The following is a 24,900-nucleotide window of genomic DNA, read 5'->3' as shown; positions in this document are numbered from 1 at the left end:
TGATGACCTTTTCTGTCCAGCTCACCACTGCTTTCCTGGCCCACACAAAAGTGCCTGGCTCATTGGAAGCCCTCAAATAAACCCATGTTGAATAAATACTCAAATAGATCCATGAATGAACGGTGCCCCCAGAGCCTCTAGCCATGAGCATATCTGCTCTTGGCTCCTGGCCCTTTCCTTCCAGTTTCATTTCTCCTCCCTCCCCCAGGCTTTCTGGGTCCCTTTTGTGTTAGTTAGATCTTCTTCTGTGATCAAAATATCTGACAATAACAACTTAAAGGAGGAAATACTCATTTTGGCTCATGGTTTTAGAGGTTTTAGACCAGGTACTCCATGGCTTGGGGACCAAGGTGAAGCGGGGCCTGGCAGTGGGAAACTGCTCAACTCATGGTGGCCAGGAAGGAGTGGAGCAGGGACAAGAGGAAGGAAGGGGTCAGGGACAAGATATAGTCACCAGGCACACCCCCAGTGACATACTTGCTCCAACTATGTTCCACCTGCCTAAAGTTTCTACCAATAATCCACTCACCATTAATCCATCCAATGGATTAATCCACTGATAAGGTCAGAGTTCTCATGATTCAGTCACTACCCAACAGTCTCACCTCTGGACATTTCTGCATAGGGGACCAAGTTTTCAACACATGAGCTTTGGGGGGACATTCCAGATCCAAGCTATAACATCTTCCAAGCAAACCACTCTCCCTCAATCTTTGTCTCGCACAGGCAGAGAGTGACAGGAAAAGAAATGGAAACTACCTCTCTTGCCTTCCAGTGTGTGGCTTCTCCTAGAACACCACAGATCCTCTGTGGGCAAGGGCAAGGTCAGGAAATCAATCTCACTGCCAGGGGCACAATCCTGACATCTCACTCTACTGTTTCCAACATTAAAAGGATCTATGAGCAGGAATATCTAGAATTTTTTAAATCTCTATCTAGGTAAATGGAACCCTCTCCACCTAATGGAAGCCATACACACACACACACACACACACACACACACACACACACACACACACATTTATATATATTTTAATTTTACATCAGATCCATTTTCTAAAACTCTGCCCCTGCTTCTCTTGAGATTATCCTGTGAGCTATAGACCATTTATCTAAAACTTCCTTCCCTCATTCGATTCTAAATTCCAGGAGGGAAGGTTCATGGTTTATTTTCTCAACAAGGTACCCCAGGGCTGAGCATCTAGCTGGGCACAAGTTGATGCAAGTGGACAAGATGAAAGAGTATGGGCTCCTCCTCTCCGTCCTACAGAAGGAAGAGCCAGGCTAGCCCTGCTGGCACACCCTTCCCCAGCAGTCCAGAGGCTAGGAGGCCCTTGGCAGGCAGCAAGGCTGGTAGCCAGACACCTGGGCACTCCACAACTTAGGTACAACTGGAGCTCAGCATTCACAGTAAGCCAAGCGCACCACCAACACCAGGCCCCCATCAGTGTTCTGTTATGCCCTTGGAACACAGAATGTAGGGCCTCCCTTCCTACACCTGCCCCAAGGATAGGAGCCAGAATTTACCAGTGACATAGGGCCCTCCCCTGGAGAGAAAGTAGGAGCTTGTAGGCGACACGCCCTAAAAATCAGGCACTTCTTATTACTTCTTTCACTGCCAGGGGCTTTGCAGGGCCACAGCTCTTCTTCTATGACTCTCCCTCCTGAGGGCCTCCAAGGCAAGGTTTCTGCCAAGGGAATAAAACTCCACCCCTCCTCCACACCCTGCCCCCTCCCCCTTCCTCATGTTATTTCCCACTTGGAGTCTTATCACCACATTTGTTAAAATGACTGCCACTTAAGAGGTGGCAGGGAGTCAGAAATGCAATCTGGAGCAAAGCTGATATTAAATAACTTCCTGAGCCTGGCACGTCTGCCAATGCTCCCTCCTGGATCTCAGGTGCATCAATGAAGAGGCTTTGCAAGGTGAGGAGCCACGGACACCCCAGTTCCAGCCTCCAGTCTACCCTACTGCTGAGGAAAGGCCCCTCCCTTATCCAGGATGGAGACTGTTCACCAGCACAGCCTAAAGCCCAACCCCCCCTCTTCTCCCTGGACCTCACCCCACCTTTACTGAACAAAGCGGGTACAATGATGTCTGACACTCAAATTCAACTGCAAGAGCCCTTGTGGTCAGCCAGCCCCACCCCGACATTTTCCAAATACACACACTGAGGCTCAGAGACCTCCAGTCTCTTGGTTGAGGCCAACCAGATAGATTATATTAAAGCCTCTCAAAAAGAGTAGAACTCTATGAACTCCAGAAAGGGTTTACTTTTTAGATGCCAGAATTGGTTGGCCCCCATAAACTCAATCAGTTGCCAGGGTTTTCTCTATTTATGACCTCATCCTATGGACACAGGCAAGAAAAATACCAATAGCTATCACCACACTGGTGCCCACAGTGCATCATCAGTAGCACCTACCCATAAAGGGGGAGATATTCTGTTGATGGATTCCCTGAAGCAGACAGCCCCTAACTCAGATTCAGTATCATCTGGCCCCAACAATTCCCATCATCAGCGCCCTCCACAATCAGAACACACTTGCTGTTCTCCATTCCAGCCACTGGGTGTCACTGCTGTCCCCTAGTGAATTGGAACCACAGAGCATTCATGGTGGAGCAGAAAGGAAGTAAAATGACCCCATCAGACCCACAGGATCCCAGACTTATCCCCTGGATTATGGCCTAACTTTGACCTTCTTCCAGAAAGAGACAGAAGGCCGCTCATTGAGTATCCACCATGTTCCAGACACTTTCCACACACCATTTAATCAGTGGTAACATCTTAGCAACACCTCCCACTCTGCAGATAAAGACCAGGGAAACCGAATAACTTACTCATAATTAAAAAAAAAAAAAAAAAAAAAAAAAAAAAAAAAAAAAAGCTAGGGGCTGAGCAAGGATTGGAACCCAGTTTTGACACCAAATTTCATGACCATGTCACTATACAAATAGACCCCCCCCCCCCGCCTTGAGATTGCAGTCTTGGTGCTATGGGCTGTGGTTTAATCAAGTTGGTTTGCAGTGACCTCAGAGTTGCTGGCACCTAGGAAAAAAACAAGTGGGGCTCAGACTTCCATCCACGACACAAACACAATAAGGCTAAATGGCACCTCCCTCCCAGCAGAAATCATGGTCTAGTGCCCTCTTGTGACTTAACATGGAACTGAAAGGAAAGTGCTTTGGAGGTTCTTAAGGGTGTACTGGAGGGATCTGAGGTCACCCCTATCTCACAGGATTCCTAAATTCTTTCTACCAGGGCTGGTCCTGAGCCCCATCTGTGCCTGACAGGATTATTCCATGACAACAGCCAAAAGGAAGTCAGCTGGTAAATGGGAAGAGCAGCGGGGCCAAGAACAGTCATGAAACCACATGGGACAACATCTGCCAGAGACTGGGTGCTACCGAATTACCCAGGACAGGGATTGCTGGGATCCAACTCCTGGGCCTGGCAAGTGTGGAAGGCAGGCAGCAGAAAGGCTTTGCCTGGGACATTCTGACATTTAGTACCCCAAATGGGCCGCTTAGCTGTGCAACCAAAGCAACCTCCCCGTCACTGTGGCAGACACATGCCTCTGCTAGTCGGCCTCCTTTTCCAATGTACACCACCTGGGTCCTCCTGTTGCCTCCCTCAGCTTCATCCACGTGTTGGTTCCCCTCATAATTTACTTTAATTCCACTCATTAAGGACCCTGAAATGTCATTGTCCCTTACCTCTTAGATACTTCCACTGCAATACTTGCCAGCCAGCCCTTGTGTACCCATCACATGCCAGGTACTTAGCATAATCTCATCAAATGCTCACAACCACTATACAAAGATGTCTTTATAAGCCTGATTTTTCAGAGGAGGAAACTGAGGCTCAGAGACACTGAGCAACTTGTCTAAACCCAAACGAGTCAGAACCAGGAAAATTGTCTAACTAAAAAAGTCTCTATTTTTCCTGCTACCTCTCAATAAAGAAAAAAAAAAGAGTCACTAAAAAGCTCAGGGCACTGGAATTGTTCTAACTGAATACCCTGATTAGAAAGCATCTGTGAGGGTATGTAAAATGAGAGAGGAGGAGGAGAAACTGGGAGCAGGAAGAAACAGCTGAGGGCCATGAAAAGCACCCCTGCTTGTGGGGATGAGGTTCTGGATTATGGTAATGACTAGGGGAGAAAACAAAAGGGAGGGGAAACAGCATTCAGAGTTTTACACATACTACTCATGTTCGCACTGACAAACCCGTATTATTTTTATTACCACCATTTTTCAGATGAGGAAACTGAGGGTCAAAAAAGTTCCATAGCCAGCCCAGGTCACAGCTGGTAGGAGGCAGAGTCACAAACTAAAGCTTCATTTAGTAGTTGCCATAAATAAATATGGTTACTTATGCAGATGGCTCCAGCCCAGTTGGAGGGTCATAAATGCCAACTTTCATTCCTGCTCTTCAGCAGCCTAGCCTCAGAAAAATTATCAGAAATAATAAGTTGGTGGGCAAAAATTGATCACAAGAGAGAGCGAGCCCTGTCTGCATCCCTTGGTCAGGCAGCTGTGGGAGGCCCTTCAGGTCAGAGAATAGGACCCAGCCCTGCAAGCTCAGCACCCACTACAGAAGCAAGAGACCTGGTCGCTAAAGCTGATAACAAGGCTCCTTCATAGACTTATTGGTACATGAATGGGAACAATCCCTGCTCAAACAAGCCTGCCTGGAACAGAAAAGGGCTGGCAGGTCACAGGAGGCAACAGAAACTGCTTGTGGAGGCAAGGCCCAAGCCCCTGGTTAGCAAAGGCACTTTCATGCCCCACCACTGAATGGGGTCTTCTTTGAAAGCAGACCCAGGGTCTAGAGAGCTTAAGAGATGGCACCAAGCTCTCATCTCTAAAAATTTCTAGGGCCTAGTGTTTACCCAGTACCTACATGGTGTTCAGTAATTCCCAAATTTGGATTGGAAGGCAGGGAGAGGTGAGAGACGCCTTCACGCCTGGGCTGGCATATCAAAACAGCCTGAGCCAGTATATAAAGCTCACTGCACAGTGTAACTGTCCATCAGCTTTACTGTGTCCCTATCAAGACTGGATTTTCCTGGGCTGTGCTACACTCTTGGTTCATCTCCATTACTCCTATGCAAATGCGCTGCTTGCTGCAGCTGCTGCTAGGACTGAGATGTGGCGGAAAGGGGACAGTCCCTCTGTCCAGGGCAGTCTCTCAGGCCCTTCCTGGGGAACCCAGGAAGCCTGAAAGGCTGGGACAGGAGTTTCACATTGCTGGACTGCACAGAAGCAAGCACAGAAGCTTGCTGAGAGAGGCCCTGCCTAGGGGAGAGCTGACCTCCCGCCTCAGGCCTGGCTCAGGGAATCTTTGATAGTACAAGCTGACTATGCACTTCCCACCCTGCTAGGGCCACATTGCAGCTCCACCCCTCACCCTCTGAAGTCACCAGCCTTGACGGTCTTGTGCGCCGCACTGCCCTCTGGTGGCCACCATGAGTCTAGCCGAAGCCCATATTGGCAAGCAGGAAGCCACAGGCTTTAAGGTTTGTTTACAGAGACCTCAAAGGTGCTGTGCACAGAACACAGAAGAAAGGCCCTTGGGGGGGCACAATGATGCCCTCAGATGCACGCACACCATGCGGTGTACTGTGACAGGTAACCAGGATTAGGACTTTAATCTGAGATCTCTCTTAGTTGGAGGCTCTTTCCCCTACCTCTGTAATCCCTCAGCCTCAGAGCAGACACCAGAGGGCAGGGGGCCAGTCACACAGCTAGAGAGGCAGGGTCCTGCTCCACTTTGTACTAGGAATTCACTGGATGCTTGAGCCAAATCCATTCACTTCTCATAAGCCTCAAGTTCTTCCTCTATAAAACTGAGTTTGGCCCAAAGTATTTCTGAGTCTCTTTCCAGATCTACCGAATGACCGTTCAGAGTGCTGATATTCCTAAGTCAAAAATCTTCCCCCAGTCATCTGGAAGTGGAAATAGCCAACATCGTGCTGGATTGTTCACAAAGCCTGTTGAGTACATCACTACATGGCTTCAACAGTGACCAATAAACCTTTAAGGGGGCCAGGCTGCAAGTTACATGACACCGACTCCCAGGAGTGGAAATTGAGGTCCAGAGAGGTTCTATGACATGGCAAATTCATACAGCCAGGAAGCAGCAACATTGACAGTGTGCTCGCAAATGCCCTGCGATCTTAGCTGTTTTGCAGGACACTCTGTCTCCATGGGGACAGCTATAGCCATCACCCATGCTCATAGCTCATCCCTGCAGAGAGACAGATGGAATATCAGTGAGCAAGGATGGAGAGCTGGGACAACAGATAGGAGACTGGAAGTAGAGGCTGCTTATTTGTGCAGGAGGCAAGAGAAGGGGACAGAAAGAACCAGAATCCTCCCTTCAAGAAAGATGCTCTACCAGTTCCCAACTCTGGCTGCCCAGCATTTTGGATACCCCCTTCCTTCTTGCATCCAAATACATCCCCAAAACCTCAAAGCTCTAGCTGGGAGAAGCCACTCCACCCTCTGTTGCCCCATCCAGGTTCTCTCTGGCCATGGGCAGCCAGGGACATCATCCTGTGAACCATGCCTCCACCCAAAGAGGAGCTGACTGGTGACCCAGCCACCAGCTCCCTGAGGCCCTGCCAGCTTCCACTATCACCTGGGCCACCATAGGACTGGTGCAACTTCAGAGGCCAGGCTACCATGGGGTGGTCAAAGAGGCCTCAAGGGAGGACTGGTTATCGGGAACCGGTCAAGAGGAAAGCCCAAAAGCCTCCCCCACCATTAGAGGCCAGGGACTGTGTTCGCCAAAACTGCCTGACCAACATCATACCCATAATTACCCCATTTGCCTTACCCTGTAACCCCAGCCAGGGCAATTCTCACCTAGGAAATTAGAATAACAGCAAAGACTTTCATTTCAATGCTTTTACTTTCCTATTAACTTATCATAATACCAGTATATTTGTGTGCATGTGTATATGTAGACATGACTACATGCATATATATATATACACATGTGTATGTTAGTATGCTTACAAATATAGGAAGAGAACATAGGCAAAAGAGCTTAATATTTAGATGCTAGATTACTTAAAAACTTATTGGCTGTATGAAATTAAGCAAGTCAAGTACCTTCCCTGGACTCAGTTTCCTCATCTATATAATGGGACTAATAACACTTAATTCATAGAGTTGGTATGATGCCACAATGAAGTATTATCCTTAAGTGCTTTGAATAGTGTCTGGAATAAGTGTTCAATAAATGCTAGCAACCACTGGTTCTCTTGTCCTTTAATAAATACTAGCCATAATTAGTTATCATGTACTCAATAGATGCTAGCTATTATTAGTTATCATGTATCGACAGCTTTCTCTGTGCCAGACATGACACAGGACACTGAACTTCAACAGAGTGCTGCTGTAAAACAGCTGTTATGATTATCCTTATCTTACAGATAAGGAAATTGAGGCCTGGAGGAGGGAAGAGATTTGTCCACAGGGCTGGAGGAGTAGCTGGAAAAACTGGGCATAGGACGAGAGTAGCTTCTAGAGTCTCCATGTTTGATGATGTCTACCTAAGGAAGAAATTCTGAATCTTCCATCACCCAGTACCTGGGGCCCTTTAGATGGGATAAGCCAGCAGGGGACCAGGGACAGAGGTGTGACCAGAGAGAAAGGACAGGCTCCCAAGTGTGCAGAGCCCAGTTCTGCAGTCCCACATGTAAATAGCTCAGCAGAAACTCTCATTGAGTTTATTTCTAATTGGCGTGGGCTACGGGCTGCCAGGAGCCCTGGGGCTGCCAGCCTTATACACACTTGTCGCCTCTGGGGACCCTGAATTTGGAAACATCACCCCAGAGGGAGATGCAGTTGTGGGGGAGGCTCTGGCTTTGTCAAAGTGCCCAGAACAGGAGCCAGGGTAGAGTAGGAGGCCACACCCTGACCTGGGAGCATGCCTGGGAAGAGAAGTCTCCCAGCAACCTGGGAACCCCCAGCTAAGTCCTGCCCTTTGGACTTCAGGACCTTCGTGGGGAACAAGAGGAGGATGGGCTTGCAGTGATGCCCTCCAGTTCTGAATACTGGTGGGCCCTGTGATTAGGGCAGCTAAAACTTGGGGGGGATCCTCCTGGAGTGTTCTGAAGACTCCAGCGGATGCTGAGCTTTGGTTTGGGCTTTAATGGAGTCCTTACTCTTTGATGACCAACCCCATCAAAAAGGAGCCTGCAATGGGCCCTGCCACCAGAGTATTCGAGACAGGTGAGGCTCAGGGAATGATAAATGACTTGAGCTGATGGCTCAGTTGGTCACCAGATCTGTTGGCGACCAGCCTCCAATAAGTCCAGCCTCCATTAGGCTACTTTTAGAACAGTTACCAGGTCACTCAACCGCCCTCCACAAGTCCCATGAAACAGGTCATTACCCTACCCCCACCCCTTGAAAGTGAAACCACCTTCTGGATAAAAATGTTCAGCATCCCCCTTCCCAACACACCAGAGGACATGCAGCGGCAGGGCCATGGCGCAGAAGCAGCAGTTTCCGGCTACCCCAAAGCCTCTGGACCTTTTCACTGGGGAGCCAGAGCAACTCAAACACCTGGGACTCCAGTTTTGTTCTTGACTTTGGTGAATCTGTAAAATGGGACTGATAATGTCTGCTTTTGCAAAAACAAACTCAACAGTTTCTAAGTAGCATGTAAACTGGGAATCAATATAAATGAGTGTGGGTTATTCATACAGATGGAGAATTTGCTTCATTGGGACAAACAGGCAGGTTCCTCATAGGTACTAGGAGATCATCTTTTGAGAGCTCCCCTAACCTGGTCTTGCCTCATGTCCCTCTGTCCACTGCCTAAATCGTCTAATTCCCCTTGGAACAGCACCAAGAGGGAGATCCAAGGGTTTCAGTATCACCTCTCCTGTCCCTCACTCACCTTCCTCTCAAGCTCAGCACCTTCCTATCACAAGAACAAGGGCACCAAGCTTTTTTAAATTTTATTTTACATGATTTGGCAATAAAAAAATTTGCAACCCAAATACTCATATTTTTCATGTGCTTAGGTATCTTTATACATTAAATATTAAATATTCCCTTTTCTAGGCAAAAATACTTTCAAGTAGAATTCTAATGTTTCCTTCTCTCATCCAGTGGAGGCCCCTGCTCCAGCAATGGGTGGAGAACTTTGTGGGGAACATGTCTTCCTGGCCCTGAGCCCAGGGTGCAGAATGGGGGGCATGAAGCTAGGTACCCAGCCACTAAGGAGAGGCTGCAGGCCCTGGCACATTCTTAAGTGTGACATTTGGTCTAGGAAGTTGACTTCAAATTGTGTCATATATCGCAAATTATTTCAAAGTCTGTGTGAACCTGAGATTTCTAGATGTGGGAGAGGGAGGAAGGAGGAAACGACAGGTGGCCCACAGCCAGTGAAAGAGCCCAATACACCCTCCTCTTGGTGTTATCACAAGAGTGACCACCATCCCAAAGAAGGGACCCTTAGCCCTGGCCTGGCTAAGCTTCCTGGGGGATATTCATTGGTTCGGGGATGACAGAGGTCCAAACTGGAAGGGACACTGTGCCCCATGGCCTCAATTCATAGCTGAATTCATAAGCTCAGAAAGACTGTAGCCCTGTGATACACAGCTCAAGAGGGCTAGAAGAGGGGTCCCAATCCTTCCCCTATTCCTAACCTGCTACTTTCTGGGAAGAGAGGCCAATGAGGTGCCTGTGACCTCAACACAAACCACTCAATGGAGAACTTGGGATAGGAACCACAGGCCACAGTAGAGGAACCACCATACTGGCAAGAGCCATCCCCAGAGAGGGCCACAGGTTATGCACACCTACCCACTCAAGATTCACCTGGGGTGGCATCCTGCTCCTTCCTCAGACAGAAGGAAGGACCAGCCAGGGCTGACTGGCAGGGTGAGGACAGACAGCATCACAGACAAGCCAGTGTCTGGCCCTCCCTCCCTTCAGCAGCACACTTAGCCAGGCAGGAGGGTGGCCGGAGCCTTGCAGGACCCTGAGGAGCCTCCAGGCTCCAAGCTCAACTGTCCTGGAGCTGGTATACAAGTACTGTCAAAGCTATTGGCAGGCCAGGCTGATCTTGCCCAAAGCTTTCACATTTGCAGGTTCCATGAAACCGCAGGGCCAATGTCCTTGGCCCCAGGGAGTCCTATGGAAGCTTGACCTACTGGGCTTGCTGAGGCTGAAACTCTAGATCCAGGGAGGGCCTGAAGCCAACCAACAGCCCTGCCTCAGTGTAAAATCCCAAGACCAGTGGGGTCCAGGGCCCCAGCTTTTATCCTGGAAGTATCTCTTTCCCCAGGGCTGTAACTACTGCCCCTTCCAAATCTCACCTCAAAGTCCCCTATGCCTCCCCGCTCAGGCCTAGCTCCAATCCTGGGGCTTGAGCACCTTGCTAAGCCTCCTGACCAATGGCTTTGGGGCCCGGTTCACATTTTGCTGGAACCCCTGTTCTCACTGGTAATTGCCAAAGCTGAGTCTCCCCTTGATACTTAGAAAGGTGGAGAATCAAAGAGTCAATATGGCAAAGTCCCATATGGCCCCTCTGCTAGTGAGGAGAGAGTCTTCAGGGGAAGCAGAGAAAATAAAGGGACCAGACAGCTGCCAAATGCTGTGGTGGCTAGGGGTGACACCCAGCTGGCAGCTCAGCATCCCAGCCAAGAGCCCATGGTCTTTGCAAGCCCAGGCAACTAGTTTCAAGAACATCTGGCCCAGAAATGCCATCTTCTTCTTTCCATCTTCTTTCTAACAGCCAAGGAGGCACCACTCCAACCCAGCCCAGACAGCCCACCATCCCAGCCACCACCCTCCTGCCTTTGTGACGTCAGAGACTGGTTGGGCGTGGCTGCGCATGGACATTTCTAGATGAGGCCACTGTGTATCAAGAGCTTCAATGGCAGAAGGATTGGTCTCCTGAACAAAAAGTCCAAAAGGAAAAGTCCTTTGGAGCAGCTTGGCACTGAGAGAGGCAGAAGTGAGACCCCACACTTCTACCCTGACATTTTATAGCTAATTTCTTCATGATACCAGGAAGTGGCGGAAGCGGTGGTAGCTGTCCACCCAAGGCAGCCCTCGGCCGGGCTCAGATAGGGACAGGAACCATCCCACATACTGCCTTGAGAAGCAGAACCACAGGCTCACGGACCTCTTGTGCCTCTGAAAACTCAAGACAATCCATCCAGCACCCAAGGGAGGGACCTGAGGGTGAATCTGCAGAGGCCCCACCCTCCTTATACCTAGAGCCCATCCAAGCCCACCTAGAAGCAAACACCAGTCCCCAGAGCTTTAGGCTGACAGGAGGCTGGGGGCCTCCTTAAAACCTTGTCTCTGCAAACATCATAAATTCAAAGAGCACTTCTCCAGGCCAAGCTAAGGCAAGGCCCTTCCACTTGCCCCTCAAGCCCCTTCATCCTGTAGAGTGCCACAGAGCAGGGCCTGCAATCATGCGCTGGAGAGAACATATTCCTAAGGCTGGTTCCACCCCAGACGAAGTTACTTTACCACCTGAGCCTCCATTTCCTCAGGGTAAAATAGGGATAGCCACATGCTCTTTCCAGGGTGAACAAGACTCCTCTCCCTCTCTCCAGGCTGTCTGCCTCCAGAGTAAAAGGCTTGGCCCTTTCCCGAGGTCAGTCAATACCAGTCACATATATAACAGGGCACTGGGGAGAAATGGGGCGAAGAAAGGTCATCTGACCCATGACCTCTGACCCTTCCCAATATACCACTCTCACAGCTCCTAGGGAATACAGTTCCCTTGCTCTTTGGTTTTGAGGCAGATTTGGGGAAAAGAGTCCTGCCAGTCTGCCAGGGTTCCAGTCCTAAAACAAGAATGGGGGCATACACAGAGGGGTTTCCACCCCATTCCCTGTTTGCTATCCCCCCAGCTGTTCTCTTAGGGTCCCCTCCAATGCCAAAGAGGGTCAGAGGCTACCCTAGGCTCCTCCCATCACCATTGTATCCAGCAGCCTGGAAAGACCAATCCAACTCTTTTCTGTCAGACTGCTTCCCTGAGCCTCATTTTCAAAGGAGTGACACCTCTGTGTGGCTATAAAGAGCCTACGTGATTGTGACCATCTCTGCCTCCCACGGTAGCTACCATCCAACAGATACACACATCCATATCCATGGAACATGGAACAAACTAGATGCAGCTCACTGGCTCCCACAGACTCACATGGGGCCCCTGGGGCTCCTCCTCTTCAACCGGTAGCCCACCTAGTCCCTTGGAAATCCCTAGCTTGGACTCCCAAGTACCAGGACTAGCCACTGAGCTCTGTCTACTTCTCCACACATGGCTCCCCCAGATGTGCACTTCCAAGACAGTTTTCCTGACAATCTCACCAACAGCCCTTTTCCCTACATCCTGAGGGAAGCAGGACACTGTGGCCTACAAGGAAGGAGAGGGACAACTAGGTTCATCCTACTTCTCCTGCCCTCCTCCTCCTCCCCCTCTGCCTTAGCTGCTTGTCTTATCATCCCTGGCCAGGTTGAAGGTGGTGAGGGGTGAACAACAGAGCTGAGATATGGGTCCAGCTTGCCTCTTGAGCCAGGAGTCAGGAACATCTCCTGGGCTGTCCATTTCCCTCGAACTGTCAGCTGCAAGAATGAAAGCAGTCTCCATTAAGCCAAGAGGGCTGGCGGGCTTTGGAGAGAGCAGGACTGCAATTCCTCCTGGCTTTGCGGCCCCATCACACTGGGCTGAAGCAAGAGAGAGCTGACGCTAGGAGAGCAGCACCAATGGCACATTCAGCCCCTCTTGCTTGAGTCCTTTCAAGAGGTAAAGAGCCACCCCAAATGCTTTCCTCAGACCTGGCCAGCACTTCGGGGCAAACCTCTCTCAGCATCCTACCCATTCCTGGAGGTTCCCAGGGGATGGGAACCTTGAGGAGAAATAAAGGAGAACCATCCTCTGAACATCCCAGAGCATCCACACCCTTCTGTAGGGTGGCAGGATTGGAAGTGGGGGGGGGGGGGTCACCTGGCCAAGGAATAAAAGAAAGGATGGGCAGTTTCACAGGTCCCTAAGCTCTTGCTTCCTCCCCTTCCTATGCTTCTGTTCCCCATCTCTATTAAAGAAAAATAAGAGCAGGTCACCACAGGTCTCAGATGGGGCAGAACCAGGCAAAAGCCAAGCAGAGTTCAATTTTCCACATAAACAGATCCGCACCATGCTAGAAGAAACCCCCTTCCCAAAACACGTCCTCTCCTCCCTTCATCATCCTGACTCGGAATTATCCAGAGCAGTCATCAAAGCCCAAGCAGAGAAAGGGATCTGTAGGCGCCCAGATGCAGATGAGGGTGGGAAAAGGGGGTGTCCTCAGAAATGCCCAAAATGGGGCTGGAGAGGGCTATTTAGTGGGGGGCAAAGAACCCAATTCGCACCCTCGAAATCAGCCTACAGCGGGTGGGGTGGGGGCGGGGGCAGGAGCTGAGCCCTCAAGCCCTGGGCCCGCTCTAGGGTCCTCTCCCGGGAGAGGTACACACAAGCATCACCGGATCCCGCCTCGCCAGGGCCAGAGTCACCTGGAATATGCAGCCCGAGAGCATCTCCCGAGCCAGAGCGAGCCTGACGCGCGCCCGGCGGGCAGCGGGTAGTGGCGAGCTGGGGCGGGCGTAGGGCCGGCTCCCGGGCCGCGGGCGGGCGAAAGGGAGACACCGAGCGAGGGGGAGGCGGGCTGGGGAGCGGCCGCCTGACTTACATGGAAGTGATATTCCTTGAGATGTCCGTGATGTTGATGCTGGCGTTCCCACTGCTGTTCCCTGAATCCTGCCCTTCCAGGAGGGGGAAGAGGTTCCCATCGTCCGGCCGCCGGCAATTGATCTCAGTCTTGCTGCAGACACAATTTGCAGGGCAAGCCAGCACGGAGCCCACATAGTCCAGCCAGGCGCTTCCCAGCAAGAAAATTCGCCAGAAACTACACTTGGCTGGGCAAAGAGAGACATTCATCTCCGATCGCTGCTTCTAAAAAAGAGGAGGAGGAGAGGAGAGGGGGGTGGGGTGGGGGGAGTGGGGAGAGCAGGGGGGGAAGGAAACAAAGACGGCGAGGGAGGGGGGAAGGGGGAGGGGGGCCTCTGCCTTTGAAACGCCGAGCGATCAGATGCAAAATCCTTCAGCGTCCGAAACCATTGCGGCCGCCGCCGCCGCCGGGTGGGAGCCGCGGGGAGCGCCTAGTGGCGCGGTCTGCCGGGCATGGTGGCCGGCTCGGCGCTCCCTGGCTTGTCGAGTCCAGGGGCTCTGGAAGCGAGGCGCGCTCTCCGACTCCGAGACTTTGCCGGGTTGCAACAGACGGTGGGAAGGCAAAAATAATAATAATAAAAAGGGGGGGGGGAAGAAAAAGGAAAAATGGTGCTAAAGTCACCAAGTCCCACCTACTGGGCAGAATTAAAACGGACACACCTGCAAAACACACACACACTCACACATACACACACCCAGTGCTGGAGGAAGAAGCAGGAAGATGCAGTCGGAGCTGCAGCAGCCGCCGCGAATGGCTCGCTGCGCGCCTGCAGAAATGTACAAGTGCTCCGAGCCTCACGAAACACACGGGTTATCGGAGCGTCTTCCTCGGCTCCCTCCCTTCCTCCTCCCCTCCCTCGTCGTGGCCTCCTCCCCCTGCCGCCCCCCCCCCCCCGGGCTGGGAGCGGCAGAAGAGCGGAATCTCCCCCCTCCCTCCCCTCCCCCCACCCCTCTCCCAATCCCCCCACCCGGTCCTCTCCCTCCTCCTTCCCCACCCACCCACCCACTCGCCGGCTCGCGGCTCTCGCCGACACCGCCACCCGCAGCCGTGCGGCTGCCCGCCCGCCGGCTCCAAGCTTCCCGGCCCCGCGCCCTCTCGCCGCAGCCAAGGGGAAACCGAGACGGAAGGGAAAAAGTTGCAGTTGGGATTGCGAGGGTCGGGGCTGGGGAGGGAGAGTTGGCAAGCTGGCTGCGCGACACGAAAGGCGCTCTCCTCTCCACTTTTTGGCCCTCGTGCTGCCCGGTTTTGCTGCAATCTCGACAGCCGGGAGGAAGTGAAATGTACGTGGCCGAGGTGACCGGGGAGTGCACCCGAGCCTGGGTGGGGGGCATAGGCTCGCGGATGGTGACTGGGGGGCCAGGAGCGCACAGGAACCCCAGAGAGCCACCCGGACCCAGGGACCGGGGCTGCCCACGCGCAGACCTAGATGTGAATGACACTCACTTCCGTAATCAAGAGTCCGGGAAGCTGGGCTTGGCTGGGAGGGGAATGCGGGGCATGGCACGCTTGATGCCCCTACGCCCACTGCGCCTTCTTGGCAAAGGGTTTTACGTTCGGCCTTGGGCAAGCAGGGAGCAGAGATGGACAGAACAAGCACCGAAAGGGCTGCGCTGGAGAGCTGAGGTGGCCCGGGCAAGACGTGCCTGTGGAGAAACGACAGGGAAATTGAGATGCAAGGGGCATTTTTTTGGCAAGCGCCATGCCAGCACTGTCAGAGGCCGGCTTCTCGGGTCAGCTCTCGGGTGCGCTGAGCTGGCTGCCCGGTGAGGGGGCGGGCGGGCTGCTTTCTCCGGATTCGGGGGGCGCAGAACCTCCCACCTTCCCTCCCACCCAAGCACCCCTTCCTGGTAGTGGCGCAAAACAGGTGCAGCCTTCGGCGCGAGTTCAGCTCTTGTCGGGGAGAGGGGGTCCCCGCTTTTGGCCTTGACAGGAATTTTTTTTAATAAAATAAACGCGAAGATGCCAAGTATGAGCGGTTTGCTGAGAAAACTCGAGCATCCGCTGTAGGAAAGGAGAAGAAAGGGTTAGGGGAGTCCGAGTAGGCAGACACTACAGCATTCACAGGCAGAAGAAAGCAGGGCTCTCCTCCCGGAGCTTGGATGAGGGCAGGCGAGGAAGCAAAATACAGTGAATTCAACTGCATCCAGTATCTGAAAGGCTTCTCCCCCGCCCCCCTGTGGATTCAGATGCAGGTCATGCAACTTGCAGGCAAAATGGGGGAAGGGGTATGCGGGTGCCTCAGCCTGCCCCAGGAGTAACCACTGACAGACCTGATGTCTATGAGCGGCACTGTCGCTGGGAGAAAACTTGTGACAAAAAAAAAAAGGAAAAAAAGAAAGAAAGAAAAGAACATGCCTATAAAAGGCAGTTTTCCCAACTTCCCGTCATATTCCGCCTTCCCTTGGCCTCAGTGAGACTTTTAGGCCCTGTCACCATTATGGCCTTGTCCCCAGAATGGCATTTTGCCCTCCTACCAGCAGGAGGGGACAGAGTGGAGACAGCCTTAGACTCTCAAACAGCTCCTACTGGCCCCAGGCCAGTCGCTGGTGTCCTTGTCCACTGGGAATCTCCCTGCCACTTCAAGTACTATTCTGTGACTGGTTTTTGAAAGTCTGTTTTAGAGACAGGGAAACTGAGGTGTAGTCAAAAACACTCAAGCTTGGCCTCTCTTGGGAAGTGGCAGGTGGCAGCAGAGAAACATGGAACTTTCCTCAAACAACACAGGGGAGATTGAACAACCATCCCATGCCAAGAGGATTCAGTACAGCATTGGTGCCCCAACCTGGAGCAAAAATGTTTGTGTCTAAAAGATGCTCAGTACCACCACCACCACCACCACCACCCTTTCTTTAAGAAAGAAAATATGATTTTAACCTCTCTGACAAAGAAGGATAGGCATTCATAAGTCAGGATTAAAAATAAAAATAAAAATTTTAGGAACCCTTTTGAGATGGTCTTTCATCTTTGACAGTGAAATGGGGTTATAGTGGATGCTATGGTTATGCTTTGGGCCTACTGGGAAGTAGAAGCCTGAAAGGAGGAAGACCTTTTTTAGAGCAGATAATAGACTGCAAGTGGGAAGAGCAGAGTTCTACCTCGGATCAGGGGCAAATCACATAAACCTTCTGGGTCTCAGCCTTCACATCTGTAAAATTGGGCCAGTTCCTTCAAACCCTCTAACCAGATGTATCCACAATACCCAAAAGTTTGCTACAAATGTAGCCCCTTAGGCCCTACCACAGACCACTTTACAAGCTCCCAGGTGGTTCATAAGCACAGTGACCCAAAGACCCTTGTAGCTTGAATATTCTCTGATTCTACATGGACCTGGTTGAAAGGATCACTGAGAATGAAGAGGGATTGAGGTTTGGATTAGGGCAAAATAAACTAGCTATTTCAGCTACAAGAATCTTGTCAAAACCAGACCTTTGAAGTTTCACTCCAAATGTAAGAACATCAGGAGAATGGCTTGCTCACGCTGCCCATGGAAAGACAGTCATGCTTTGCTGGCTCTTAACCTCAGAAGTTGGATGAGGAAGCAGGAGAGTCTCTAGTGCAGACACTTTTCTCTGAGTCAACTGGAGTCCAAAACATTTGGGGTATCTTATCTTCTTGCTAAGAATGTCCTGATCAACTAGGAAGACTACCTGTCACATCACCCGGCTATTTTGCTGCAGCCGGACTGCGGCAATCCTCATTCCCAGTATATAGCCATCACCAGGTCTAAGAGATATCATGATTCATCTCAGCATCCCTCCAATCAGGGGTGCCTCTCCCCACCACACACACACACACACACACACGCACGCACGCACGCACACACACACACACACAATCTCCTTTACTGCTAGCTGGAGTCTTATAGATGAGGAAACTCACCAGTGTACCCCTGCTGATCAAGAGAAAGCAAGAATGGGCAAAGGTGGTTTTGATATGTTTTAACAGAAACTAAAGTTCTAGAAACTCTTTACAGTTAAGTTGATGCCTTCTGCTACCAAAAGTCTGGAGAAGATGGGAATGTCCCCAAGATTCCATTGTGTTCTCTGATTAGATAGGCCAGACTGACAGCTGCCTGACACAGCACAGTGGGCCAACTTTCCCAACACCTAGAGAAGTTGAGTACATGCCTTTTTCTTAAAGGGAATGTTGCAGATGTGTGAACACCTGAGATTTCTACTTGACTGTTTATGAGGGATTCCCAGCAGCCAAAATTCCCTGCCACCTAGGAAAGGAAGAAAGGAATAGAAATTCAGGAAACTTACAAACACATGATGCTGAGCCCAGAATTTCCACTTCCCAGGGCTTCTGTCCACTGCAAATTCCTGACCTTCTGGTCGTCTGTCATCCTTTCTAAAACCTAGCCAGAGTCCCTTTTCTCATAGACTCATAGCTCCAGATTACTGGCCACATTTTTGGGGAGTCAAACCACATCCTAGGCATTATGGATTCATCCCATTCAGCTTCTGAATCTAAGATTTGCACAACTTTCTAGCTGAACAGAAATAGGACCCACTACCCTTCTGAGCTGAAAAAGGAATCTTGGTGCTAGGGGAAGCACCAAGGGAGACAGGGAAGACAGCTCTGAAGAATGTGCTGTTCCAAAGAGCTACATGGAGCTGGTGGGCCTGGACTTGTGCTAGAGGAAGAGGCTTGATTCCTGGATGACCCATGCTCAAGATGCAAGGGAAAGAAACCTAGCTAGAAGTCAAGGATGTATAATGCCATTCAGAAGATGGGGGGCCAAGGAGAGAATTTTGTCCATACATGGAAGATGGAAACTCACCCATGAAGGGAGAGGGAGGGAGTCAAGCACCAACATGGCCCCAGAAAGCAGAATAACCCAGCTACAGGAAGCCCCAGTTCAGGTCCTAGATTCAAGTTCCAAGATCTTGGACAAACTCTCTGGGTTGGAACAGATCCTCCCCAATATAAAGCCATCTAGTGCAACCCCACTTGATGTAGAAATTCCCTGAACAGCACTCCCAAATGAAGTCCCCGCTTGAACACCTTCAATGCCAGGAAACTCACTACTACCAAAGACTCTACTCTGTTCTCAGGCAGCTTTATTCCTGAATAACGTTCATTCTGAAATAATGAAGTCAATATCTGTAAAGTTTTCACCCTTGGAATTAGTGCTGTTCCCAGAGCTCCATGGAAAAGTCTACTCTCTTTTCTACAAGCCAATCAGGAAGCTGACTGTCTACCTCCCATCTCTTCTCTGAGCAAAATATCTCAGTTCCTTTCCTGAGTGTAAATGTATAATTTTCTAATCTTTCCCAGCTTTGGTCATTGAGAATGCTCCTGGGTCAATTTCCCCTTTTGAAAAATAGAGGTTCAATTGTATCTAACTTACAAGGCAGTTGTGAGATAATGTAGTAAAGCACTTTGAACAATGCAACAGGGTGAGCCTTCTGGGTTGACTACTTAATGCCCTTTTTGAGATTCCCAGAGGGCTTTCCTGCCCCTTCTGGTCAGCCAAACACATTGCCACCACAAAGCTCATCCCACACATGGGTGGTACAGCGCCCCCTGGCAAGTTCAAGCCTCCCTTGTCATGCTGTGGGATGTAGCAGAAACAACCATCAAGAGCAATTACTGATGCTCTCCTATCTCTTTCTTAGATGCTTGAGTTGCCTGTTGCCAGGAAGTATTCAGCAAGTCCCAGGTTCCTGGGGAAGAAGGTTCTGGGTGCAGACTAGAATGCATCTCCTCTGGAGGAAGGATTCCTGAGCCTCTGGGGCCCTTTGAGGATTCTGTCACCTGGCTTGCTGCAGGGAGGGGAGAAGAGGCAGGCTTTGGTCCCTACCATACAGGGCAGCTCCCCATGCTGAGTCTCTACAGGCTATGAGCAGGGCTTTGAACAGTTAGTCTGAACTAGGAATTCAGTGTGGCAAAGTCCCATGGAGGGCAGCAGGACAGGAGGATTCCTGCCACCAGCGAATCCTGGTGAAGACCCTGCTCTGCTGTTGAGCAAACACCAGATCCCTTCTACAGAGAGCAGAGTCCATGGAAAATGGCAGCAGGTGAGCACCAGGATGGGCTGGCAGCAATCAGGGATCATGTTTCTGGAAAGCTAGAAGGGTGAGCAGCAACATTGGGTTGCCAGAAGAGGCTTGGTCAGGACACTAACAGGGACTGGGGGATGGGGAAGGCTGTGAGATATGAATATCTCCTCCCTTAGGGTGCACCCACATCCACCCATTGTGGACCCAGTCCTCAGTACCTTCCCAGATGAGCTCCTCCCCATGTAACACTTACCTTTGCACAATACCCTGCTGTTTGCATATTTACTGATCAGAGGGAAGCCAGGGATAGCGGCCTTCACTTGGCAGATGAGATCAACAAGATGGGGCAAAGCAGTCTGGGTGCCTTCTCAATTCCCAAGGGAATGTTCTCCTGTTACCAGATTTTAAAATGTAAATTTCCTGAGGATGAGAACCTTGCTGGTTTAGCTACTGATTTTCCAGTCCTTAAAACAAGGCCATTATAGGGACTCTATAGGTATAGGTAAATGAGTGACTGTCCCAGCATCCCCAGCACTTCTGTGCCACTAAGGTGCTGTGTCTGTGCACCCCTGAATTGCAGACCCCAATATGGGCAGGATTATCTGTGAGCTTCACTGTATTTCCCCCAGGTTCTAACCCAGAAATGGACGTTATACATTTTGGGGAGGTTAGTTAATGAACAATTTTGCTCCCTGAAACCCCACATGAAAAGCTTGGAACTAAAACAAAATAGGATGCTTCAAGCTGACTTATTCCTCTATGCCTCCAGAATTATACTTGTTGCTGCAGACTTCTCCTGGACAGGGCAAATATCAAGGGGCTTCTGGAAGCAGAAAGATTAGTAGCTCTGTTCTCAGCTAAAGTGAGGAGAAGTTTGGGAACAGCAGCTTCCAGGACAGCACCTGACTACCTGGGTCCTTGCCAGGTTTCCCCCCTGAGCCTAGGCCCAGTGGCCCCACTACTATGATGGCCTCTGCCCTCCAGAAGCCAAGACCATCTTTGGGCTACACATCCCCCCCTTCAGGCCTCCCATCTCCGAGGGTCCCCACTACACCCTATCCCTAGCCAATCCTGCCCACTCCCACTCAGTTTCCAGTTCTGCCTCTCTTTGTCACCTCCCCCAGATGCCCTTCTCTCCACCTGCTCCTCACAAAAGCAGCCTGTGTCACACCTTCCCCCTGCCCTGGCCCTGAGCCTTTGGCTCAGACTACAGAATGTTGGATTTCAGACCCAACTAATTCACTTTTTTAGCATCAAGAACATATTAGGCTCTGTCACCTTGGGCATGCTACAGCACCTCTCTGAACCTCCAATTTCTCTTCTGTAACATGGGCTTCCAGCAATCACAAGGATCAATCAGAATACACAGAAACATCCTACGGACATTAAACTCTGCAAAAATGATAGCCATTGGTTCCTGCTAGCCAGTCAATGGACCCCAGGACCTTCATATACTCCATGAGCATCTCACTCCTAACCCACCTGCATTTATCAGTCACCAGATGATCTCAGTGGAGGAAAGTCAAGGAAATAGCTTCCAGCCAAGCATCCCTTAATCCACGCCCCCACCCCCAGGAGCAATGGGAGCATGAGGTTTAGCCCCAGGAAAAAACCCTTTTCCAGCACCTACAAGCTAGTGACCTGGGCCTATCACTGCACCTTTCTGAGCTTTATCTGCCTCACCTGGGAAAAAATGCTCTTGGCCATTGTTCACGGTTATTTGCTTACAATGCAACTTGGGGAATGGAATAAAATGTACCCAATGTCTCTAGTTCAGAGTTGGACACATAGTAGTCCTTCCTTCCCTTCTTTCGCTTTTTACTATTCTTCCTCAGGGGCCCACTCTCTACCAGATGGTTCAGCCTCCCAGTTATAGGTGCTCACAAACTCCACCGGTCAGTCCCCCGCCCCTTGCTAAAAACCAACCTGGCTTCTATTTCTTTAAGCAGAGCAGAACTTGAGGAACCCGAAGATAGAAGAGGTGATGCTCTAAGGTGCTCAGTTCAGAAAAGAGGAGACCAGACGCTTGCCAACACTCCTGGGGCTCAAAGCAAGAAACCACCCAATCTGCTCCAATTTCCTCTCACTCTCATGATTACCAGAAAGAGCGCACAGACATTTCAGTAGGTCTCATATGCAAACGGGAGGGGGGGGGAGTAAATAAATAAATAAATAAGAAAAAAGAGAAAAATTAATCTTATTTGATGGGATACTTGATGAGATACCAGTGTAGGAATTAGGGGAAGTGTTACATTGGGGGGCGGGGGCATGGGAAGCCATGTTTGCCTTTGGAACTAAGAGACAGCAACCTCCCACAGACTTTCTGCTCCACTCCCACCCCAGCCTACAGCACCAGCTGCACTGCCTGGGAACGAGGGAACAAAAAGCTCAGCCCAGGGAGTTCCAAGTTGGGGGTGGGAGAGGGAATAAAGGTGGCAGTCAGAGAGGGTACAAACCAGCTCTAGTGAGCTCTGACCAGAGCCCAAGTCTGATAGCCAGAGTTGTGGAGTGAATGTGTAAGATGAAGAGGGGATTTTCAGACACCTGCTCCAGAAACCTGTCTGGGAAGGAACCCCCATAGGTTCATCCAATTGGAGGAAGCCAGGTGATCCTCAAAAGTTGGTGATACTTGGTGCTCCATTTGGATGCCCTCTTTCCAAAGTCAAGTTCAAGAACCACCCTCAGCACTCCAAAAAGAGAGTCCAGGAGCCCAATACAATGGATGGATGGATGGATGGATGGATGGATGGATGGATGGATGGGCGGGCACTTTCCTAGGGTGCCCATGCCCTGTGACAGATGCTTTCCCAGTGTCTCCTAGTGACAAGCTCCAGACCCTGCTGGAGAGAACAGGGAGGCGATGTCCCAAGCACCAATCTGAGGGCACTATCCTCTTTTATGCAGAATTCATGGGTTGCCCAGGAACTCAGTGTTCTACTGTGTTTTGGATGTTGCAGGACTACCCAGAGGTTGCACCAACATACCAGACACTGGGCCACACCAAGCCGTCCCTATCATACTGGGATTCCGAAGATAAAGATAGGCAGGATGATGGTGACAATGACCGTGACCACAGCCACAACTACAAAGCAGTGACTGTTTGCTGTGGGTCATATTTTTCTATACTTCTTAGGTACATAATGTTATTGAATCCTTGCAAACCCCTTTTTATGGATGAGAAAATAGAATCAAAGAGGTTAAGTCACTTGTCCAGGGTCACCCAACTGATATACTGTAGGAGGCCAGTTTCAAACTCAGGACTTCCTAAACACTTCTTACATTCAACTGCCCCCTAGTGAGGCAGTAAAGAAAGGAGAGGCTGCCTGGTTTCTGCAGGGCACCTGCCCCTTGGCATCCAAACAGCAAGGGTGTTCCTGGTTTTAATAGGGAAGAGCAGGAGAGAGAGAGCAGGGGCCCAGATACAACCACTGGGCTCAGCCAGGGCTGGCCCAGGCCTCCGCAGAGAACAGGGTGGTTTGTCCACAGCCTGCCTGTGGGCAGGTTTCACCTGCCACCCACCAACCCCTTCCTAGAGGACATCAGTGGACCAACTTTCTCCTGGCGTACAATAAGGATTCTAGAGGTAGCCCTGGCACCGCGGCCACATCGAATGTCCTACACAAGCATCTGTAATAAACAAATCAATAATGAAGAGAGGATGCACATTAGCCTTTGAACAGGTTCCAGAGAGTTTATTTTTGATCTTACTCGAGGTTGAACAAGTGTGTGCTTGAAGCCTGGGGGAGGCTGTGGACAGTGACAGAGAGATGGGGAAAAGAGGAGTGGGAGGGAGTGGATCTGCCACCTGTAAAACCTGCAGTCGGGGGGAGTCTGCAGGTGCCAGCAATGCAGGTGAGCACCACGGGAAGCAGATGGCAGTGTGCTCCTCGCCTAGGGAGGTACGAACAGGGGGCTGGGTTTGCCTGTGTGGGTGTAGATGAGGGAGGAAGGCAGAGGCCAAAGGGTGCACGTGGGCTGTTGTGTGTGGTGAAGGCAACTATCTACTGGAGTTGGAGACGGAAGAAGTTGATTAATAAAGGCTGTTTGGGGAAGAAGGGGGACTTCTTCATTCCATCATGCCAGAATGTATTAGAAGATACGCTTTTAATCTGTTAACTCTATGATACAAGGACTGCAGAATAGAACATTTTAAATATCAGCCTCACTTCCTGACTCCCACGTTTCTCCCCACTCCCACCTTCCCATCACGGGCTGTCCAAGGAAGCTAGTCCACATTTCTTTCAACTTTCAATCCATCAGAAGTTTCTAGTCATGGACAAGGAAAAAGAAAGAATTAAATCTAAGAGGTTAGTTTATTATGAACCCTGTCCTCCCAAAATTAGAGCAGAGTTCATAATTAGATAATAATAACATCTGAAAAGACCTTAGAGGGTAAACAAGCCCATGTTTCTCCCACTTTTCCATCCAGAACCCGCAGGGAATAAGGGATGAGGAGGTGGAGGGTAGGGGCTGCAGCAGGCATCATTTTAAAAAATCTATGCAAGTGTTTTATTCCACTGCATAATATGATCACATGAGTTTTGGTATAAGTTGATGTTTTAAAATCTGTCCATGGAGTAAAATAGGTGTTCCTGGGACATGTGTGCCATATTTATGACCCCTGTGCCTTTGAAGAACCCTGAGAAAGAATCACCAATCCCTCTGTGGAAACTTACCAATTTAAGCACATGTTGGTCTAAACCCCTCCTTCATCATCTCTGCCATTTAATAGGTAGAAAAATTGGGTCTAAGATGACTAAGTTATGTCCCCAAGGCCACGTGGAGGGCGAGGAGGAGGAGGAGGAGGAGGAGGAGGAGGAGGAGGAGGAGGAGGAGGAAGAGGAGGAGGAGGAGGGGAAGTAAAGAACAGATTCAGGCTACAGGTCTCAGAACCTTAGGCCCCCAAACACAGCCGGTCCCTCCTGGACCACATACCTCTGTCCCAAATGGAAAGCTACCTTTTTAACACAGCAGCATTGTAGGACAAATTTATAAGACATCACTTCTCTAAACATCTCTCTCCAAGGAACACACATTGTTCAACACAACCTCATCCAGGCCTTATAAGAATTCCCCAGAATTCAGCAGAGAGCAGCTCAAGTGTTTATGGAATTCCTCTTTATCCTGCCTCTTTTCCCAA

The 24,900-nt window shown here is 50.4% G+C and overlaps 1 long non-coding RNA gene and 1 pseudogene across 2 annotated transcripts in view; one reads left to right on the top strand and one right to left on the bottom strand.

Annotated features, from left to right (window-relative positions):
- LOC143395665 (calcium/calmodulin-dependent protein kinase type II subunit gamma-like) overlaps positions 1–14,622 on the bottom strand; it is a 61,553-nt pseudogene extending 46,931 nt beyond the window's left edge. Inside the window, exon 1 of the transcript XR_013155377.1 lies at positions 13,717–14,622. The product of XR_013155377.1 is annotated as a calcium/calmodulin-dependent protein kinase type II subunit gamma-like (transcript). The remainder of the gene's footprint in view (positions 1–13,716) is intronic.
- Positions 14,623–14,764: 142 nt separating this feature from the next.
- LOC143641554 (uncharacterized) lies at positions 14,765–21,882 on the top strand. Its single transcript, XR_013155381.1, has 3 exons — positions 14,765–15,035; positions 19,377–19,778; positions 21,710–21,882. It is a non-coding gene; the product is annotated as an uncharacterized LOC143641554 (long non-coding RNA).
- Positions 21,883–24,900: the final 3,018 nt, after the last annotated feature.

Source organism: Callospermophilus lateralis, chromosome 3, assembly GCF_048772815.1.
Source record: "Callospermophilus lateralis isolate mCalLat2 chromosome 3, mCalLat2.hap1, whole genome shotgun sequence".
NCBI lineage: Eukaryota > Metazoa > Chordata > Mammalia > Rodentia > Sciuridae > Callospermophilus > Callospermophilus lateralis.
Note: the sequence above shows the minus strand (reverse complement) of the source record. Positions and strands in the feature narration are given on the sequence as shown.